This window comes from Rhinolophus sinicus, linkage group LG03 (genome assembly GCF_036562045.2).
Source record: "Rhinolophus sinicus isolate RSC01 linkage group LG03, ASM3656204v1, whole genome shotgun sequence".
Taxonomy (NCBI): domain Eukaryota; kingdom Metazoa; phylum Chordata; class Mammalia; order Chiroptera; family Rhinolophidae; genus Rhinolophus; species Rhinolophus sinicus.
The window spans coordinates 178,290,027-178,296,026 of NC_133753.1; positions in this window are offsets into that span (position 1 = coordinate 178,290,027).

Consider the following 6,000-nt stretch of genomic DNA (forward strand, 5'->3'; position numbering starts at 1 on the left):
TATAAGGCGACCCCACCCCTGCCCAGAATTTAGAAGGAGAAAAAGAGGGAAGGGGAGAAATCAGGAGTTCAACCTGAAATTGGCTAAGATGAAGTTTCTTTCACTAGCTGCCATGGTGATCGTTAAACACAAAGCTTAGAAAAATCAAGAAAGTCACATTTTTCCTGGACCTGAGTTTGTAGCACAAGAGCCATACCTGTAACATACAAAAAGGAGGGAACAAGAGATAAAGAAAGAGGAGCAGTGCTATGTGTCAGGGATGGGGTGGGCACAGGGGGTAGCCCTGGGCTTAGCATCCAAGCTAAAACAGGGAAGCAGACCACAGCTTGGAATGACTAGAATGTAACTCCCTCCAGAAAATTTTTGGAAAACTTAAGGAGAATGCTGGAGGTCCCGTGGCGAGTGAAATGGTAGCAACAACCATCCATTTGAATATGAAAGGATTTGGCGGCTCTGGATGGATAGAGGTCTTTAGGACACCTAGCATGGGGCCATTTGAATCATACATGCAAAAGGAAAGACAAGAAAAAGGGAACACTGGGCATCCTCCCAAGGCAGTGATCCTCCCTAGGAAGGGAGAGGTAGAATGTGATGGGGGTGGTATACTCTTTTCCTAAGAGGAGACACGGGATGCATCTATCTTCACAGGTTATGAGTTACATCCCTCAGACACAGTGAATGAGAAAAAGCTAAGCGTGAAAAAGTCACGTTTCACAGGCTTTGAAGAAAATGGGAAAAGTAGTTTTCTTTCTCCTTTCCTACCCTGCTATAAGTCTGGAGAGTTAGGCCTAGAGACAGAAAGCGAAGGAACCAGCAAGAATATTTTCCTGTTATTTGATGGACCTGACTTTAATGGGACATAACACCAGATCAAAAAGCCACCAGCAATCAAAAGCAAGAGAGCAAAATTCCTCTGTCAGTAGCTGTGGGTAACGTTGGTCATCTGGAGACCAAAGTGGACAAATTGATATGAATGGAGGGGAGAGAGAAGGAAAGGCTGTATTTCCTCCCTAATGGAGAGAGCTATGACCTACTTACTAAAATTTTCTTCTATCAAACAAGCTGCTACAGGTCCTGTATTTATCTGCTGAAATTAGCTTTCGTAGTACATTAAAAAGTTAATAATTTGCAATTCCTAAAGTTAAATACTCCTGCTCACTCAAGTAATTATAAATAAACATGAATTATATGTAAGGGCCTATGCGATGAGTAACAGAAATATATTTAAGGAAGCTATCTAAATACAAACTGCTATGCATTTTTCCCCTAGGGTGACTTTGATGAACTTTGTACTAGAGCTATTCTTAGATCCAACTTTCATCAGAAATGCTGTCACCTAGAAGAATGCATTTTATAATGACAAAAATCTACATTCCATGTTTGCTAGGTGAGTAGCATAACTCATCATACTATCCATACCTGACTTATTTAATGTTCTATAAAATAGTATAATTAGTTTCTAGTAAATATGCTGTAACTTACATCCAAATGAGTGTTTTCCCCTTCAAAAGTCATCTTCTTGGAAGCTACATAATCATCACCGTGACTCTGACATCGGTCAGTTAACTTTTAGGACTCCGTTTTGATTATAGCTGTCAGAACTGGAGGTGTGCTTTTTAAATGTCCCTAGTGACAGGAAATCTTTAGCTCTTGAGGTCAATTTCTATTTGTAAAGATCAAAAGAAATGGTAAGATCCATGATCAGTAATAGGAGTAATTAAGATATTCATACAATGATATTCCTATATGGATCACTAATTGGCCCTGGTGGCAATTTAAAAAAATGTTGAGTATAAATGTGGTGTCAAGGTTTGGACAAGTACATAACGTACAAAGGAGACTACCATAAAGGACAGTCCTTCAGGTATCATACTGCTTAGGTAAACTTTTTTAGAGTGCTCAATACTTAACATCATCCTATGTTGCTATGCCTGTGATAGTCAATGAAACCAATATGAAAATTCAATGCAAGTATTCTCCTCTTTAGCTGGTGCCCAATGCTAGGGTCTTCCTGCCTGGTTGACCATCAAACCCCTAGGGAGACTGTCCAGAAGCATACCATGAGCTATATCAGCAACAGGTTAGGTATAGTGATTGAACAGACAATCAATTACTGTCATGGTCTCTGCTGAAACAAGAACTCAGTCCACCAACAGCCCTGCAAAGCTGGGGAACCAGAGATCACAGGGCTGAGTGATGCTGCATTGAGAAACTCAAGTAATTCAATCTGGAAATACCTCAGAATACTGGAGTTCAAGATGGCTATGTAGGATATTTGACTTTGGACCGTCACAGAAATCAACAGCTCAGGGTCAAGACGACAATGCCACTTTATCTCATTCAGAACTGTGGTCTTTTAGCATCACTGTGTCTTTAGTAAACGCATGTTATTCGAAAGCGATCAGCTTATTACTTCCAGTTTCAAAAATTTAACTATGATCAACGGACCAAGACGAGTGCGTAGATTCTGGTATTTCTGTTTTTTAAGAAGTCAACTTTTTAGTAACACCTTATGTGGACATCCTAGTCCCTCAGTGACTTCTGCTAGATTGTCAGGCCTCGACTGGAAAAATTAAATAGTTTTGTTCATTCATGGTAGCACTTAGGTATTACTGACTTTGTGTCCTCAAACATGACAGTGGAAAGTTATGCAGAAGTAAGTTATCTAGGTCAGACTGGGACATAGAACCAAATAAGGAAAACATGAACCTAAACACAGAGGGACATAACAAGGTGAAGAAATCAGCACCATCATCTCTATTTTAATTATTTTGGATGAACAATTTTCCTCACTCTATTTAAAAGTCTAAGTGATTTAGAAATCATTCATAAGTGATTTTTTTCAATTTAGTATCTAAAAGAACTGAAACTCGGGCAGATGGGTGGCTCAGTTGGTTAGAGCATGAGCTCTGGGCAACGGGGCTGCTGGTTTGATTACCACATGGGCCAGCAAGCTGAGCCTTTTACAACTAGAATGAAGTCAATGAGCTGCTGCTCAGCTCCCAGGTGGCCAGATGGCTCAGTTGGTTGGAGCGCCAGCTCTCAACCACAAGGTTGCCTCGACTTCCTTGTGGGATGGTGGGCTGTGCCCCCTGTCACTAACAACGGCAACTGGACCTGGAGCTGAGCTGCGCCCTCCACAACTAAGATTGAAAGGACAACAACTTGACTTGGAAAAGTCCCAGAAGTACACACTGTTCCCCAATAAAGTCCTGTTCCCCTTCCCCAATAAAATCTTAAAAAAAAAAAAAGAACTGAAACTGTTAGAATTGTTAAACGAATTCCTCAACAAAACTTTCTTCTACCCTGCTTTTTCACTGTTCTGCTTTTCCTTGATTTTAGCTGTTGCTTAAAAGAAACTTCTAGAGACCCCTGACCACATTAGATTCTGCTAAAATATATCCTCAGATTACTCATTTCTTTGCTCTGAAGATCTGGACTTTTTTTTTTTTTTTTTTTTTTAATGAGGTACTTCTTCTGAGTTTGAACAGTTCTTCTCCAGGAGAGTTTTCTAATAAAACTTGTCCATTTTAAACACTCTATACAAATTCATATTTCTTAGGTTATTTTTGCAAATTCATTAATTCTTTAATATTCTGATCTGATGCTTACCTATAAATTAGGAGCCCTAATTCAAAAGTACAAATGTCTTTGTGTCAACTCTACATAGAAAGTGGAAATTTCTTCATCATAAAAAAATATCAAAGACTTGTTGCTCTATAAAGCAGAACCCTAGATGTGCAGAGAAGATCATATTTTATTGTGTTTTGAGGGAGAAAGGAGGTGAAACCAGGAAGTGTGTCTCAACAGTGATTCTTCAAGGCTCGTGCTTTGTGAAGAGACACAGAGAATGAATAGCTGGTCTTTCTTTGGGCCCTTTGGTGCCAAGTCTAGCAGGTATTAACCCCTTTGATCTGGAAAAATCAATCACTAATAAACTTAGTGAGTACCTACTATGTGCAAGTCACAGAACAGAACTTCACTCTAGAAACACAGAAATCTGATGCATCATCTATAAAGCACCTACTATATGCCAGGCACTTTACACATGTTACCCATTCAGTGTTCATATCAACTCCGGGAGAATGCTATTTTATCCCTATTATACGAAGAAAGAAACTGCAGCCAGGTTGGCAAAGGGGAGTTACCCAAATTAGCGGGTTGAATTGTGTCCCTCCATAAAGGTTTTTCAAATCCCAACCCCCAGTACCTGTGAATGAATCCTCATTTGGAAATAGGATATTTGCTCATGTAATCAAGTTAAGATAAAGTCATACTAAATTAGGATGGGCTCTAAATCCAATAACTGGTATCTTTATTAAAGAAAGGAAAGGGAGATTTGGGTACAGAGATACAGAGACTGGGGCAGATATTGGAACGAAGGGTCTACAAGCCAAGGGATACCAAGGATTGCTGGACGTCACCAGAAGCTAGAAAGGATTCTTCCCTGAAGAAGGGAGCATGACCTTGCCGACGCCTGGATTTTGGACACCTAGACTCCAGAACCGTGAGAGAATAAATTTCTGTTGTTTTAAGCCACCTGTTTTGTTGTTTTGTGGTCACTTTGTTATGGCAGCCCTAGGACCCAAAAACACCAGCAATACACAGCTGGTGAGCAGTAGTGCTGGGGTTTGAGCTTTATTGTCTGCATCCCAAATAGCAAACATAACACAGACTCCATGCTATCAAAGAAAGTTTTTGTTGCCACCTGATTTCAAAACCTATTCATGGCTGCTCCAGATTTCATAAGCTAAGTAGAAATACTGAGCTGACTGGATTCAAGGTGAGGGTTACCGGTGCCCAAACTCTGTGTTATTTAGTCATTCAGAGAATTGATACATGAGGAGCTGTATAGAGTGACGGAAAGAATGCTAAAAAGCTGAGTCCAGAGACCAACAGTGATACTGACCAGAATAGCGTTAGCACAAGTCATTTCATCTCTCTCGGTCTCAATTTCCTTCTCCATCAGAGATCAGACTAAATACTCCATGTGATTCCATACAACTAACTATATAACCAGTTGGCTGGACCCCACCATGGGCTGTTTTTATTTTCACTTTTGTTTGTTTGGAAGTTTTATTTTGATTGTTCGTTTTGTTGTTGTTGTTGTTGTCATTGTTATTTTTTAATGTTTTGCCAGTGGATTGGTCACCTCCACATTTAAAGGTCTCTTTCTTTTATCGTACATTCTCAGGCATCAGGAGTTAAAGTAAGGGAACTATTTTCATTTCATTGCAGTGCACAATATTTCTTGCTTCTTCTGAGTTGACAGCAGCTCACACTTTTAAGGAAGGACCCAAGTGGGAACGACACCTTTGTTAGCCTCAGCAGGTGCAAAAGAGAACTGGGCTGTTTTTAAATACGAGCAATGAACCATCTCCAAAATAAGTATAGTACACGATTAACCTTTTGAAACCATCCACCGTGTAGAGTAACGAAAATACAAAATTGCGTTGTTTTCCAGGATGACCTTTCTTTAAGAATGTAAAGTAGGCAAAAATGCATCCGCTTCTACAGCTGTGACTCTGAACAGAATCAGGCAAACTCCCACAGTGACACATCCTGTCCAATGCGACAGGTGTAGAAAGTAGGCATTCTTAGCCAAGAAAAAGAACTATGCTATTTTCACTTTGACTTGCCCTTCTTTGTGTGCGCCCCAAACAGTGCTATTTATAAAATGTTTTGAAATAAAAGATTAATACTATGAGAAGCTTTCAAGGCACCCTCCTAAACACTGGTTCAGTTTCCTCTCTTGCCGCTACATGAGCTGCAGTGACTGCAAATGGGGAGAGGAAGAAGGTCATTGCATGTGAGAAGAATGTGGAAATTGGAGCTCTTCCTTCCAATCTCCCCTGTGAATTCTCTCCCAGAGGTGGAGGTGGAGATCCCTTCAGCCTCACAATAGCTTCCCTGTGTCTTTTTAAATGCACACCCAAGAATGCTATCAATGTTATTGTTGTTGTTGTCTTTTTGTTATTGTGGTGTTAGAGAATCTGATTT